The 16242-nt window shown below is 37.2% G+C and overlaps 2 protein-coding genes, 1 long non-coding RNA gene and 1 pseudogene across 6 annotated transcripts in view; 2 read left to right on the plus strand and 2 right to left on the minus strand.

Annotated features, from left to right (window-relative positions):
• The window catches only part of LOC125854286 (putative late blight resistance protein homolog R1B-16), a 55107-nt pseudogene extending 39730 nt beyond the window's left edge, over positions 1 to 15377 (minus strand). Inside the window, exon 1 of the transcript XR_007445394.1 lies at positions 14487 to 15377. The product of XR_007445394.1 is annotated as a putative late blight resistance protein homolog R1B-16 (transcript). The remainder of the gene's footprint in view (positions 1 to 14486) is intronic.
• LOC125856277 (putative late blight resistance protein homolog R1B-23) overlaps positions 1 to 16242 on the plus strand; it is a 107614-nt gene that overhangs the window by 49570 nt on the left and 41802 nt on the right. The gene's annotated exons all lie outside the window — the stretch shown is intronic.
• The window catches only part of LOC125854313 (uncharacterized), a 77075-nt gene that overhangs the window by 38516 nt on the left and 22317 nt on the right, over positions 1 to 16242 (plus strand). The window lies entirely within an intron of this gene.
• The window catches only part of LOC125854276 (putative late blight resistance protein homolog R1A-3), a 37986-nt gene continuing 26725 nt past the window's right edge, over positions 4982 to 16242 (minus strand). The window contains exon 3 of one of the 2 annotated variants that reach the window (XM_049533773.1): positions 4982 to 5002. The gene's annotated coding sequence lies outside the window, so the exon portion shown is untranslated. Of the gene's footprint in view, positions 5003 to 5035; positions 5266 to 16242 lie in introns of those variants that run through there. The other variant, XM_049533771.1, reaches the window with a different exon arrangement.

Consider the following 16242-nt stretch of genomic DNA (forward strand, 5'->3'; position numbering starts at 1 on the left):
TTACCTCTGTCCATGTCTGAAAAATACCTGCTAGTCTTCCTTGAACCACCATATAGAATTTGAACTTTTTATTCTCATTTTTCTCGGTAAAATAATGGCTTAGTGAATTTAGTACGGAAATGAAATAATTGTTGTCTCGTGGTATTTTATTGTAAGCTATCCATAATTTGTCTATTAAACATCTTTGAGGTCTATCTATCTTTGTCTCTGGTTTTACTCGGAAACTTAGGTTAGATGGGGGATAGAATATCAAATTTTGTTTTCCAAAATATAGTCTTTCTATGCTTAGGGTGTTTAGTTTGGCTTCTTCCAATTTTGTCTGAGGCTTAAACAAAGTGTTTCTCAATAGAGTCTGTAAATAGAAGTCTTTGTCTTTTTGGCTTGTAGCGTTGCTTGAGCTGGAAGCTCTTGCTTTAACTTTTCCTGTATTCATGTTGAAACAGAATAGTTAGTTTTTATAAGCCTGCTAAGTTGATCTGCTAAAGAATTATCTTTTCCTTGTATATGTTCTAGAGTAATATTGTATATTGAAGTAGCGTCTAGAAAGTTTAACCATCGTCTTTTACTACTACTTTTCCCATTTATTTTTTGGTGAAACTTTACAATGGCTTCACAATCAGTTCGTACTAAGATTTCCTTTTTATTTATAATGTATAATTTAAAACTGTTTAAACCGTAAATTACCGCTAGTATCTCTGCATCTATACTGCTCATATTTCTTTTTTTTCTTTTTTTGTATTTCCCACTTTGATAAGCGCAGATTTTTTCATCCTTTTTCTCTTTATATTTGTTTTTAATACCGCTCCCCATCCTTCTAAACTTCCGTCTGTTTCTACTATTGGATAATCTGTTTCTAATGGGAGAGATAGGTCTGGTATGTTTTTAACCATTTGTTTTAATTTTTGAACTAATTTTATGTCTTCAGTATTGAAAGTTTTTTGTCCATGCGCTCCTGTTTTTGAGTATAGAGGTCCTGCTACCTTTCCTAGGTCTTTTATGAAGTTTCTTGCATAATTTAAGACTCCTAGAAATTTTTGTAATTCTTTAGTGTTGTCTAATTTATCCGGCATATCTAAGACTTTTTTGGCTATATGAGGTTGTAATTTTATTTTTCCATTTCCAATTTCTACTAATTAATATTATTATTATTATTATATTCTCTATTATTTGTGTTTATGCAAAATAATTTAAATCGATATGAAATTGTCTGGTTGTTTTCTTTATAAAGAACTTATAGTAATAAACATGTTATAAATATAATAAATATCACAAAAAACTATCATGATGTTTAGGAAAATTAATTTTATTAATAGTAATCAAAACTCCGAATACATATTTATACGGGTCGTGAACTTCTTTTTCCGAAGAAGAAGTAATGATGGTATCTCAGGAATAAGCATCGGCAAACTCTGTGCCAGCAGCCGCGGTAATAGAGAGGATGCTAGTGTTAAAGTCATGACAATAACATGTAACAATAATTTTATAAACATATTCCTATGCAGGTAATATGATTATTACTTCCACCGTCTCATGTTTGACTTGACATAGAGTTTAAGAAATAAAGAAAGTCTTTCGAAATGTATGGTCTAAAACAAGTGATAGATGTTAGTGTGGTCATAAATCATTGTCTCATTAAGGATAAAACGAGCATTTTAATATGTTGTATACAACTTGTGAAGATCTGCCATTCTGTTTTCTGATGTGATTCATTTGATCAATATGTTCAAAAGGGTCCTTCCTTGGAGAATGATGAAGTAGTCGGGTTTGATGACGAAGCTAACAAAGTGATCAAGAGACTTGTTGAAGGACCGGCAGAAAGTCTTGATATTATCCCAGTGGTGGGAATGCCCGGACTTGGAAAAACTACACTGGCAAGAAAAATCTATAATGATCCTAAGCTTTCATATGAATTTTTCAGCATCCCTTGGGTTTACGTCGGTCAGGAATACAAAATAAAGGATATTTATCTTAGGATTCTCAAATGCTTCAAAAAAAGCATAGAAGATCATCTCAATGATGATGTGGATACATTAGCTAAGGTAATAAGTGATTTTATAAATAAAGGAGGAAGATGTCTCAATGTTTTAGATGATGTGTGGGTAGCAGAAGTCATTGATGATGTAAAGAAAGTTTTCGACGAAAACAAAAAGGGACATCGAATCATGATGACCACGCGTGATAGATATCTAGCTACTTATGCCAATACAGAACCTCATGATCTGAATTGGTTGTGTCGACAAAAACTTTAGTTATTCTGAATTGCACTCTGTTATTACTTGTGTGAATGGTTCAACGAGGATTCATACTAGAAAATACTGTTCTTTTTATTCCAATATAAATTTATTTACTATGTTCCTCATTTCTGCAGGAGAAGATCGAGACATCGACGTTGTTGGGATCCTGGTTTCATGTATATGGAGTGTGTTTTTTTTCAGTTTTATTAGTGTTTGCACCTTTTATTCTGTTTTTGTTGTATTTGCTTTGTCATTTTTGTGGAAGTGTTGCTTTTCGTCGTTGTTGTATAATAGTTTGTGCCTTTATGGCTCATGTGTTGAAGGACTGTTATTCTATGTTACTCAGACTCTTCAAAATTGTTAACAGGTGCTTGTTGGATTCTCTAAAATTAATGTATTTTTTGAGAATCCAATGTGGGTGCAACATCAAAAGTGAAGAGGCTGTGCTACTAATCTGTTATTCTGAACAAATAAAATGTTTGCCTTACTTCCCACTTGGAATCTTTATGAGTTATAGTTCATTATAGTATTTTTGAATGGGAAGGTTATGAAGTTCAAATTATGAATCCGTACGAAAAACTGGTTTTCGACGAATTTTTCTTTCACTCACAAAAAACTTCAAAACAAAATTTCAAGTGAAATGCATGTTCTTGTAATAACCTGACCCTTCATTTTTAGTATTTGTGTTCTAGTTCATGATTTAGTATTTGGTTAAGTTGGTATTACACTTTTTACTTGATTAGATGGTTCGGGTTGAGACTAGAGGCGCTTGGATGGTGTCAGACTAGTTGGAACGTTTAAGCTACTGTATCAAAGTTTTCTGGTGTCTGGTGCATCACGATCGCGAATCAGATACCTGATCGCAAAGAGTTATTGTGAGTTAACTGATCAAGGGGAGTTTGTTCAATCCAGGTGCTATACTGTACAGGTTCTTGTGAATGATTGATTCGTGGTTTCTTTGAAACCTAGCCGCCACAATTTTCCTCTCTTCGTTTCTGTTTTTCATTTTCTAAAAAAATTCCTTCTCTTCTGCAGGAGAGAACTTGGACATTGAGCTTGCTGGAAGCCAGGGGTCATCAGACAAATAGCTAACTGGAGTATTGTCATTTTCAAATAAGGCTAATTCTGTTGCATTTCGAGTTCCCCTTCGTGTGGATTTTTTTTTTCTCTGTTGTGAAACTGTTTGCATCTTTTCTATTGTGTTATGGTTGTATTTGCTTAGTTTCATTTGTGTAACACTTGTTTTAATCTATCATTGCTTTTGTTGAAAGACATGGTACTCCCTACAAAGGCGCTATTGCAAGTTTTACCCATATACTGGGTGAAATATCCTCAAGGACAATGTTATTTACATGCCTCATGCTGTAAAGAATTCTCTACAGGTTTTACTGTTGAAGTATTTTCCGCAAAATTTCCAACAGGACTCCGGAGAAGATATTGGTTCAACCCCAAAATCTCTTCTGTAACATGGCCAAAACATGATGAAGCCTATTTTTGAAAGCCAAAACAGATCGACACGAGCCTATAGGCTTTGATACCATGTAATCGAATGGAAGATCTAAGCACAAGAACTAAAATTCATTTTGCAAATATAAGAAATTAAACATACAACTCTTTATTGAAAGATAAAAGCAACTGTTTTACACTGAAACAAATCAACCACGTGATATAATACACGTAGGATACATGTATTATGATATAGATCATGATTAACAACTTAAAATATGTAAAAGACATGCAAACAAATACCTGCATTACTTCCGATCGAGTTCTTTCAAAATTGGTTAACAAATGCAAGAGCAGAGGAGGATAGTTTTAGCAATGAGAGGTTCACTAGCTGTAGTATATATGAAGAAATGTAAAATGAAAAATGTTGTGGCATTTTAATATTATTATACTTTGCTAAATGTCATTTGCTTTCTGCCTAATAACATACCATTAGGTGCTTTACTACCGTTAGACAGTTGATGACATTTGATGTCATCTTTATTATCATTTGGCTTAATTGCCATTGCTTTGTTATAACGTTGCTGAGAACGTTGTAGTGGCTGTCCGTTTTGTGGTTTTTCTGGCAGAAGATGTAATGGTTCTCCATTATCTCATTCTTAATTCCTTCATTATTCTTGTAACCTATGTAACTCCTAAGTAATATGTCATTGAATTATTTATAGTTAACAAGTAATGGTGTTTGTCAAACGAAAAAGACATAAATGAGCATTTTCTCAAAGTTCAATGACATATTTGAGCATTTTCCTATTATTAATCATGCGTTTATAAATAGTATTTAATATAGAACAATTATTTACTTGTTAAATTTTAATAAAAAATTAATAGATCATATATTTATTTATGTATCGTTTAGTTATATGCTTTTTTAAAAACGCTTATTTACGTCTAAACTAGTGTAAACAATAAAATAGTCTTCAATGAAAGAGTTCACTAATTAATTCACCGCAGTAGCTAACAGTATAAAATGAAAAATTAAGTTGACTTTTTTTTTTTGGAATTATTTAATCAAGTCTTTCTGACTCTAATTTTAAATGCACCGACCAGTAACAATAATTTAACAAATTTTCTAACATAATGCTAGTTGTTTGCAAATGATTCATAAATATATTAATTTGCAAGTGGTGGCATTTCTGTGCTTATATTATAAGGTAGTTCACTAATTTACCTCAAAAAGTAAGTTCTTAAGAAAGTACTCGCTCTAGTTCATATTAAAACACACAACACTTTATTAAAAGATAAAAGCAACTGTATGTTTTACACTGAAACAAATCAAATACAACAGAATAGTGAAAGAAGCAAACAGACTTGCGATTGAAAAAAGAAAACACTCCAACTGATCAGAAACTCGAAAAAAAAAAACAACTCCAGGGAGTACATACTCCATTTATTTAGCGTATTACAAATCACAAAAGCCAAACAGGTTTTCTTCATTGGAACAACCTTATCAGATGACTGGACGACAGAAAACATGAAATGTTGCGACATCATACACATGACCCCAGATCGAAGTCCCGATTCTCTCCTGCAGAATAGAGGAAAATTGGTTAATGAAATAACAAGGAAGCAAAGAGAGGAAAAGTGTTTCAGAGTGCATTCAGAATGTAAGTGTTTTACAAATTGTTACATATATTAGAACATCTGGCGTTAGGAATCACTCAGTAGTTTAGTCGTATTAGGATTGCATTACTAATTCAGCAGTTATTATTTATTTAGATTACTTTAGTTCAGTTCGTTTAGGAGTCTTATTATTTTCCCTGTAACTCTATTTAATACCTTGCTTCCTTCATTAATAAACATACTCTTTTCAGCACACATTCAGTCTTTATATGGTATCAGGGCTCTTCACGCTCTAACGAGTACGATCAAATTTTTTTTCTCCTCCTCACGCAGACCAGCAACAATGACCAATCACAATGGTAACAACAATGGCAACAATCCTAGAGTTGTCAATGCTGATAACACGACGGGTACTAATATTATCATTCAATTCAATCCTGCATCCCCATTACCCATCAAACTAAGCGGTGGTCACAACTTTGCCACCTGGAAAGCCCAATTTTCCATGCTTATGTATGGCTACAACCTCTTTGGCCATCTCGATGGAACCACTCCATCCCCCGGTCGCACAATTACTCTCGGCGTAAATATATCTCCTAATCCTGCCTTCCTAACTTGGTTCCGTCAGGACCAACTCATCCAGAATGCCCTCATGGCTTCTGTCGAACCCACTATTGCCTCTACTGTTGCTGCCGCTGACTCGGCTAAATCAGCTTGGGATGCTTTGCATACCACTTATGCAAACAAATCTCAAACCCGAGTCTTCAGTTGTATAATCAGCTTGCCCGTGTCACTAAGGACTCTCGCTCCATTACTGAATATCTTCACACTATTCGGTCCTTTTCAGATGAGTTAGCCATTGCTGGTGCTCCTGTTTCCAATCTTGAACTCATCGTCAAAATACTCAGTGGTCTAGGTCCTGAATTTCGTGAGATCTCTGCTGCCATTCGTGCACGCGATACGGCTATCTCCTATGAGGAACTGTTTGAAAAGCTACTGGACTTTGAACTCTTCCTTCGCCATGAGGATGCTAAGAAACTACCTAGTACCATCACTGCTGCAGTTGCTACTCCCACCAAATTCAACTCCAATAATCGCAACAATCGTAGACAAACCAACAACTCTCAACAATGGCGCCAAAATTCGCGTCCAAGCACTCCACCACAATGGCAGTCCAATTCCAATCCGAACGGTGTTACTTGATGTCAACTATGTAATAGAATTGGCCACACTGCCAATGTTTGCCGCTCGAAGTCTCATAATCACTTTGAAGCGAAAGCCAACTATGCCGCTGGGTTTACGGCGGACACCAACCCTTGGATAGTTGACTCAGGAGCCACCCATCATATCACAACAGAGCTGCACAACCTACAACCATACCACGGTAACGAGGATGTCTCTATGGGTGATGGTAACAAAATTCCTATCTCTCACACTGGTTCTACTAAATTAAATGCATCAAATGATGTCTTTAAGCTAACCCACACTCTGTGTGCCCCTTCCATTAAACGCAAGCTTCTTTCGGTTTCTAATTTCTGTCAAGACAATCTTAAGTCTATTGAATTTTTCCCTTTTAACTTTGTTGTGAAGGATCTGCAAACGCGGAAGCCACTGGTGCACGGTCGGACCAACAATGGACTGTATGAGTGGCCTGTCTCACATCCCTAAGCTCACATTATCTCCACATCTAGTCCTCTCACTACTTGGCACCAACGTCTTGGACATCCTCACTCTAGAGTTCTTATGTTTATTTTAAATAAATTCTTGCTACCATTTCATGAGCGAGACAAAAACTTTCATTGTAATTCTTGTTTATCTAATAAAGTTCATCGGCATCCTTTTACCCAATTATCACTGTCTAGCTCTAAACCACTTCAAACTATTTTTAGTGATTTATGGGGGCATCGCCAGTCTTATCTCTTGACAAAAAGTTGTATTATTATATTTTTGTTGATCAATATACGAAGTACACTTGGCTCTACACACTAACAAAGAAAAGTGAAGTTAAAGAGATCTTTCAAAAATTTCATCCTATGATGGAAAAACATTTTGACACTAAAATTTTATCATTGTATACTGATGGCGGAGGTGAGTATAAAAGTCTTGACTCCTATCTTTCACTTCACGGTATTCAACACCTCTTCACCCCACCCTATACACCCCGACGAGTTGCACTTGCAGAGTGACGACATCGTCATATCGTCGAAACTGCAAGAACACTCTTACATGAGGCGTCCCTCCCACCCCAATTTTGGTCTTTTGCATGCCATCACACTGTCTACCTCATCAATCGTCTTCCAACCTCTCACCTAGATAATCAATCCCCATTCCAAAGATTACTTCGAAAATCACCTGATTATAACTCCCTCCGGATTTTTGGTTGTTTATGCTATCCATGGCTTAAACCATACTCCAAAAATAAACTTGAATCAAAATCTACCCCATGTGTCTATCTTGGTTTCTCATTATCCCATCACTGTCACCAGTGTTTTGACCCAATTTCTGCAAAGGTGTATTTATCCCGAGATGTGCGATTTGTTGAGGATGTATTTCCATTTAAGACATTGTTCGCCAATACTACCATTACATCAGCTCACCTAGAATGGGCAAAAACAACAATGCCAAGTTCGTCGAACCCCACACCTACACTTCCCATAGTGACTGATCTGCCCACTCCATTAGAAATAGCAGCAAGCACAATTCCAGCTTTCCCATCACCGTCTGCCTCATCTCCAACCCAGTCCGGCGACAACTCAAACTCACAGTCCTTATCCGACAATGCATCAGCAGTGGACGCAACAGATTCACCTCTTACAACTCCTCCCTCTCCAGGTAAATTTTTATCTTCCTCATCTTCAATAATTCCCAATTCCCAGAACCCCTCTCCTATAGCTACTGCCCAGCGTTTAGAACTACCACACCTCCCTACAAACTCACAAACGCAGATCCCAACCAACACACAAAGCAGCTTGTCTCCTCTCCGTGTCTATCAACGTAGAAACACCATCCCACCAACACTCATGGCTCCTCAACCAGCCTGTCCTATCCTCGAGTTGGAACTCGCTCCTTCACCGCCTCAATGTCCGTCTCCTCCTACCCGTGCTGTCACTCGATCCCAAAACAATATCACCAAACTCAAACAGATTTTTGATTACCTAGCCAAATTGAACCTCACTGTCACACCCACTACTGTCAAACAAGCACAAAAACACCCCGAGTGGCGTTATGCAATGAAACATGAATTTGATGCTTTAATTAAAAATTAAACTTGGGAACTTGTTCCTCCTGACCCGACCAAAAACATTGTATCCTGCAAGTGGATTTTCAGGATCAAGAGAAATGCTGATGGGTCCATCGACAAATACAAAGCGCGCCTGGTTGCAAAAGGCTTTACTCAAAGGCCGGGCATTGATTTTCATGCCACATTCAACCCAGTCGTCAAGCCCACCACAATTCGCATTGTCCTCTCTGTAGCACTTCGTCACAACTGGCATCTTCGCCAGCTGGATGTCAATAATGCCTTCCTCCAAGGCAACCTGGACGAGGAAGTGTACATGGCTCAACCTCCGGGGTTTACTAGTGATGACAAACTAATGCAATATATGTCGGCTGCGAAAGGCGATCTATGGCTTGAAATAGGCTCCTCGGGCGTGGTACAATGCCCTCACGGGTTATCTTTCATCCATAGGCTTTGTTAAGACAAAATTTGATGCCTCACTACTAGTCAGACATGGTGTTGGTGATACATTGTTCGTCCTCGTCTATGTCGATGATATTATTATCACTGGGAGCAATACTTTAAGTGTCAATCAGGTTGTCACTTGTAACAAACAGTAATCACAAAAGAACAGTAGCCAAACTCTTCACTAATAGTATTAACTGGTGTACTTTGGCAACATAGAAATAGCACTAATACAATAGAAATTGCATAAGATAAAGTAACGGGGATAGAGAATAGAAGGAGATGAGAAGCTTAGACTGAGAAGGGGATGAGAGGAGACACTCTTTTCTTTAACAATTTGCGTCCCCCTATTTTCCCTAGAATGGGTTACTTATTAACCTAGATCCCACACATAACTCCTTAATATGGTATTGGGCTGTTTTTGGTATAACAGGCCTCGGCCCATTCATAACAATACTCCCAACTCCAATAAGAACCTTGTCCTCAAGGTTCGAGTAAGCATGAGCATCCCCTGGTACAGTTAGATTGGTAAGCAACAATGAAGAAACTCGGTTGGCTGCCTGGAGTATTATAGACATGGTTGCATCATTCTTGCTTAGCAGCTGATTAACATGGCAAAGATGGGTACCCATGTGAGACATATCCAAAAAAAAAGCAATACACCTAATGATATCACCAAAACTTGTTGAAGCACTATTGGCAGCCACATTAAGGATCTTTAACTTCGTAACATGCTCAGACTCGTCAAATCTAGAATTATTCACCTCGAAGTATTGAGCAATAGAATGTAAAAGCTCTCCTTCCCCCAACTCTCTCCACTATAATTGATAACAACCAATTGCAACCATGTTCTTTCTGATTTACGATAAAATTCTCCCGCATTATCAATTGGAGTTCAGTTATAACTTTCCTCGCAATCACACATTTGTTCAAGAGGATAACAGAAACTAATGCATTACCTAAGCCATGATGTAATCCATGGCGTGCATCCAACTCTACTATCTCTATGACTCCATAAAGTGTGTAACCAGCAGAGTGCACTGCCTTTTTCTTAGATACACTCGTTAATATTTTTACCTCCCATAACTGTACCATGCCAACAAGAGCAGTTATATAGCAAAGATGCAAGACTGATGTTTGGTGGAAGTTGGCCAAGAACACATCATGTTTAATTGCATAATATTCAGTGAAGACTAGTGAATATGCAATTAGAGGACACATTAATGCGTTGCAGTTATCGATAACAGAGAACCCCTTGAACCTGTAGAACTTTACACTCCCTAGTTGTCCGGGATCCCACACTCTACTCATACGATTTGAATATGCAATTAAGAGAAACTTGTCAGTACATCTCAATGATAGTAGTTCCTCCACATTCTCTATGTAACCTGTAAGAACCATTAACCCAAAACTTATTCCCGGATCCCATACACAAAGATCCACTGCAGTTGCCGGAACAGTTACAATAAGCATAAGAAAATTAACAGCAGGAACAAATGGAAATTGACTCAAAATATTTTGACCACTGAATCCCCCAATAGATTTTCCATTTTCCGCGGCAGGAAGCAATCGAACAGATTGCATAGCACTTGTTGATATGGAACTCTCATTCTCCAAAAAGTATTTATCAATAGATAAATCTTTCGTCTCTAAATCAGTTTTCCATTTAGGAGAGCCACTACCAATAGAGTTAGGAACTACATACCTCGTTGGCATATCTTGTTCGAGATGTTTATTTGACAGCATAACTTCACAACCAACAAGAGGAACTAAGAGTGGTACCCCAGTCGCAATTGGATATACTATGTCAGTAATCCGCAAACGTGTATTTGACATCATAGGTCCTTCCGTAGAAAAAGGAGCCAGAGTACCAGATGCATCCCTTTGAGGAGATTTGTCAAACAAAGCTACATTATCTAGTGAATTTTCCTCATCCACATCATTAGATCCTTTCGTATCATTTAACACCGAAGGAGGGACCTTAGTTTGAATACTAACATCTTTGCAGAATCTATCAATAGGTTCAGAAATGTCAGAGCTCGCAGTTGTGTGTGAAATTTCATCGAACACCTGACCTTCGGTAATGGAAGAAGGTTCCTGTAACAAGTCTGCTTCGACTGATTTTGCATTCCCAATTTGAGGAGTTCCTACGACTTCAAGAGTCGCAAACTCAATATTACTTCCAGTAATCAATGCCAAGCAATCCACATTGGTATACTTCTCTGGCAACTTCTCAAGCATATGGGCTGTATCCGTGTTCCCACTTATGAAGCCATCTTCCAAGTCAGATGATAGTGTGACATGACTTAGATCTACAATTGTAGAGGCAGAGGTCATTGGAGGAACAAATGTAGCATAGCGCCCACAGTTAAAATAGGCTCGTGAAGTATCTGTCATACTCACCGAAGCTGTGAAGGTTCGTTTTGGAAACCGCATAAGCAATTTTTCCATAAAATGCTTCCAATTGACGAATTGCTTGTTACGATGCAACCAACTAAACCAAGTAAGAGCTTCACCATCAAAGTAGAAGGAAGGAAGAGGTAGCCAGTCCTTCTCGTCGAAGCCAAGGTATGTGAAGTACAACTCTGCCCGAAAAATCCAGTTCTTCGGGTTGTCGTTGTCATTGCCACTGAATCTAGGTAGAAACATAGCTGATGATGGAGTTCTCTGGATGAAAGCACCAATGTAACAAACAGTAATCACAAAAGAACAGTAGCCAAACTCTTCACTGATAGTATTAACTGGTGTACTTTGGCAACATAGAAATAGCACTAATACAATAGAAATTGCATAAGATAAAGTAACGGGGATAGAGAATAGAAGGAGATGAGAAGCTTAGACTGAGAAGGGGATGAGAGGAGACACTCTTTTCTTTAACAATTTGCGTCCCCCTATTTTCCCTAGAATGGGTTACTTATTAACCTAGATCCCACACATAACTCCTTAATATGGTATTGGGCTGTTTTTGGTATAACAGGCCTCGGCCCATTCATAACATCACTTCCCTTGCTTCTAAGTTCTCTATTAAAGATTTAGGTAATCTTCACTATTTTCTTGGTGTTGAAGTGATACACAACTCTAACGGTTTAATTCTCACCCAAGCAAATTATGATGTGAATGAAATTTTAAATGATGAGCTAATGACCGACTGCAAGAGTGTTAACACGCCAATGAGTGCATCTGAGTTACTCACCTTATCTGATGGAACTCACTTGACTGATGCTACACGTTATCACCGAGTCTTGGGCAGGCTTCAATATCTATCATTCACTAGACCTGACATAGCCTATGCAGTCAACAAGCTTTCTCAATTCATGCAAGCACCATCAGACCTTCACTGGAAGGCTGTAAAACGTGTTCTTCGATACCTACGTGGTACCATTCAACTCGGCCTACGCATTACTCTTATTGATGAATTCAAAATCTACATGTGTACTCTGATGCAGATTGGGGTGGGGACATTGTTGACAAAGTTTCTACATATGGTTACATCTTATTTCTTGGTCACAATCCGATTAGTTGGTCCTCAAAGAAGCAAAATATTGTCTCATGCTCCTCCATTGAGTCTGAATACAGGGATGTAGCTAATACACATTCTGAAACCTTATGGGTCACCAATCTCCTAAATGAGCTGCACTTTCCAGTACATCAGCTACCCACAATTTATTGTGACAATCTTGGAGCCACATTCTTGAGCAAGAATCATGTTCTCCATAGACGTGTGAAGCATGCTGCCGTGGACTTTCACTTTGTTCGCCACTATGTTGACATCAAAAGGGTTCGTGTTGTTCATGTCCATGGCGCTGATCAAATTGCTGACACTCTCACCAAGGCACTTCCTAAATCTTCTTTTGAGTCTAATTTGCTCAAGTTAGGCTTGGTGACTCATCGCCTAACTTGAGGGGGCGTATTAGAACATCTGGCGTTAGGACATCACTCAGTAGTTTAGTCGTATTAGGATTGCATTACTAATTCAGCAGTTATTATTTATTTAGATTACTTTAGTTCAGTTCGTTTAGGAGTCTTATTATTTTCCCTGTAACTCTATTTAATACCTTGCTGCCTTCATTAATAAACACACTCTTTTCAGCACACATTCAGTCTTTATAACATATACTAGAAGAATGAAATAATTACAAAAGATATACTAAATGAGACATAACTAGAGATAGATGGAGTCACGGAAAATGTATGCCAAATGGAAACAAAGATATATAGCCATACTATAATACAAATGAATTTGACTAACCTTTCAACTTTACTGTGTGACCTTGGATTCAGATTCAGGAGGGAATATGCTGAGCTTGAATATTATTTTTTGAGATTTCTTAAGTTCCAGTATATCTTTTGCAGATTTGACTGCTTTGATTGTGTTCTCCAACTTCATCTCGCGAAAATTAGGTATATTAGCCAGCTCAACTGGTACAGTGTCGAGCTTATCACAAGAGACAAGAACGAGGTTCCTAAGGATGGGGTAGTTAAGATTCGACGCCTCCCAAGTTTCTAGTTCTGCCCTCTCGATCCACAATACCCGGAGTTTTCTAAAACCTCCTACCTCCGGCTTCCAAGTATCACCCATGAATGCATTTTCTTTCAACTTTAGAACCTCAAGGGATTCCAATTGTGCTAATTTTTCTGCCTCACTCCATGCAAACCTTGTGTTTGCCAAAGTTAACTTCTTTACTGTACGTACAAGTCTGAAGAATGCTAAAGGAAGTTGAACTGTTTTATTCATGTAAAGAACATCATTCAAAAGTTTCAAATGTTCCAGGCACTTTAGCTCTTCAAGATTGCTGATTCCACCCCTGGATTCAAGAAAAGCTTCCATTTGCCCTCGAATGCTCAATTTTTTAAGATGACGCGCCTTTTCCAGCACATCTTTCTTGCAACTTTCTGGTGCAACCATAGAAAGAGTTTGTAGAGAAGAAGGTTTACCTGTTGTGATAGTCGGAGATGGCAATTTTGCAGGTATGTTGGTGTGGAGATGCCTCAACTGTAACATTTTCCATATGTCTGCTTTTACGTCGAAAGTGGGCTCTGAGGTACTTGTATTAAGTATAAGAGTTTGTAAATTCCAGAAATTACCAAAGGCCGGATGAAGGGCTTTAATGTCACCCGAGATAGCAATATACCTCAAATGAAATAATTGGTTAAAGTCTTTGGAGAAAAGAAATTTGAGAGATTCAACATCCAAGACCCTTATAAGTGGAAATGCATTGTGAATGAGTTTGATTTCATTAGGAGACAAGTCAGTTTGTTTTTGTTTTGAGGAAAAACAATAGAAAGATCTGACATGTTCTGCAGAAGGTTTTGTGGAGAGAAAGTCATTCAGAGTAGATGGTTGAATACACAATCGACGGCAAGTATCTGGGTCCTGTATAGAAGGAACAGCGTTATCAACTGTTGTACATATTTCTTGAAAAAGCCATTTGTTAGCAGCCTTTGTTCTGCAAAACTCATGTAACATGTCACGAAGACGACATGTCTTTATTTGACCATCAGACCTCTTTTGCAACAATATCACTAAATTCCTATGAACAAGAACGTTCAAATGATGCTCTGCTATCTCCTCAAGAGTGTATGACTGCTGGGGCTTTATTAACCCTTCCGCAATCCACATGCGAATCAATTTCCAAGCAGGGATATCAAAGCCCTGAGGAAAAATACCACAATATAAAAAGCACATCTGCACTTCTTGAGGCAAACGATCGTAACTCATCTCTACAAATACACCATAATCTCTATTCACGCTAAAAGCATGTTGTGCTACATTTCTCTCAACTACTTCCCATTCAGTTGTATACGAACGACCTGCTAATGCTCCTGCAATTACCACTACAACAAGTGGTACTCCACCACAGTTTCCTGCAATTCTTTTTCCAACATCTTTTAATTCATCAGGGCAACTTCCCTTGCCAAAAACTCTCCTTACCAACAATTCAAAACTTTCTTCTGCAGTCAAGAATTTCAGATTATGAGGTTCTGGATTGGCATAAGCAGCTAGATATCCGTCACGCGTGGTCATCACGATTCGATGCCTCTTTTTGTTTTCTGCAAAAACTTTCTTTACGTGATCAATGACATTTGCTTCCCAAACATCATCCAAAATAATGAGACATCTACCTCGATTACTGATAAAAGAACTTATCACATTAGCTAATGTGTACTCATCATCATTGAGATGATCTTCTATGCGTTTTGTGAAGAATTTGAGAATCCTAAGATAAACATCCTTTATTTTGTATTCCCGACCGACGTTAACCCAAAGGATGCTAACAAATTCATATGAAAGCTTAGGATCATTGTATATTTTTCTTGCCATTATAGTTTTTCCAAGTCCAGGCATACCCACCACTGGGATAATAATATCATGTGATTCTTCCCATCCTTTAACAAGTCGCTTGATCACTTTTTCAGCTTCCTCATTAAACCCGACCACTTCATTATCGTCCAAGAGAAGACCCTTTTTAACATAATAATCAAACAGAATGCATTAAAAAACAGTGCGGATAATTTCTTAACTCTTAGTAGTATGTGAGAGCGAAAACATAAACTAAAAAGACAATTTATGAGGCATTTTATATCTATTTTTATTTGTTTCTCGCTCTGTCCCAATATATATGACATACTTTCCTTTTTAGTCGGTCCAAAAAAGAATGACACGTTTCTATATTAAGAAATAATTTAACTTTAAAATATCCATTTTACTTTAATGAAATTATTTGTAACTACACAAATTTCTATCATTTATTTTTCAAACTAATTCACATAAAACTTAAACTCCATGTATGCTAAGTCAAACTAACTCACATAAAATAAAATGAGACGGAGGGAGTATTTTTTTTTTTTCCTTTCTGGTATACTCAGTCAAAAAGACATAACACTTGCACACAATATTTATTTCAAATATATTTTAATATTCAAACTTTTTTCATTTCAATTTATCATTACAACAAGAAGTTGCAAAAGGCCATAATATCACCAAATTGTAAGTTGTGAACCGGTCATTCACTTCTATAAATAAAATTAAAAAATTAGACTTTGGGGGTGTTTGGTACGAAGGAAAATGTTTTCCTAGAAAATAAGTAGATTTTTGATTTATTTTCTCATGCTTGGTTGATAAGTAGAAAATATTTTTTAGTGTTTGATTTATGAATGAAAATATTTTGAAAAAAATATCTTTTATTTTTACTAGAGAGTAGAAAATAATTTTTGAATTGAAATTAAAAATATTTTTTAAAAATAAAGTTAATTTTTTTT

Source organism: Solanum stenotomum, chromosome 2, assembly GCF_019186545.1.
Source record: "Solanum stenotomum isolate F172 chromosome 2, ASM1918654v1, whole genome shotgun sequence".
Lineage (NCBI taxonomy): Eukaryota > Viridiplantae > Streptophyta > Magnoliopsida > Solanales > Solanaceae > Solanum > Solanum stenotomum.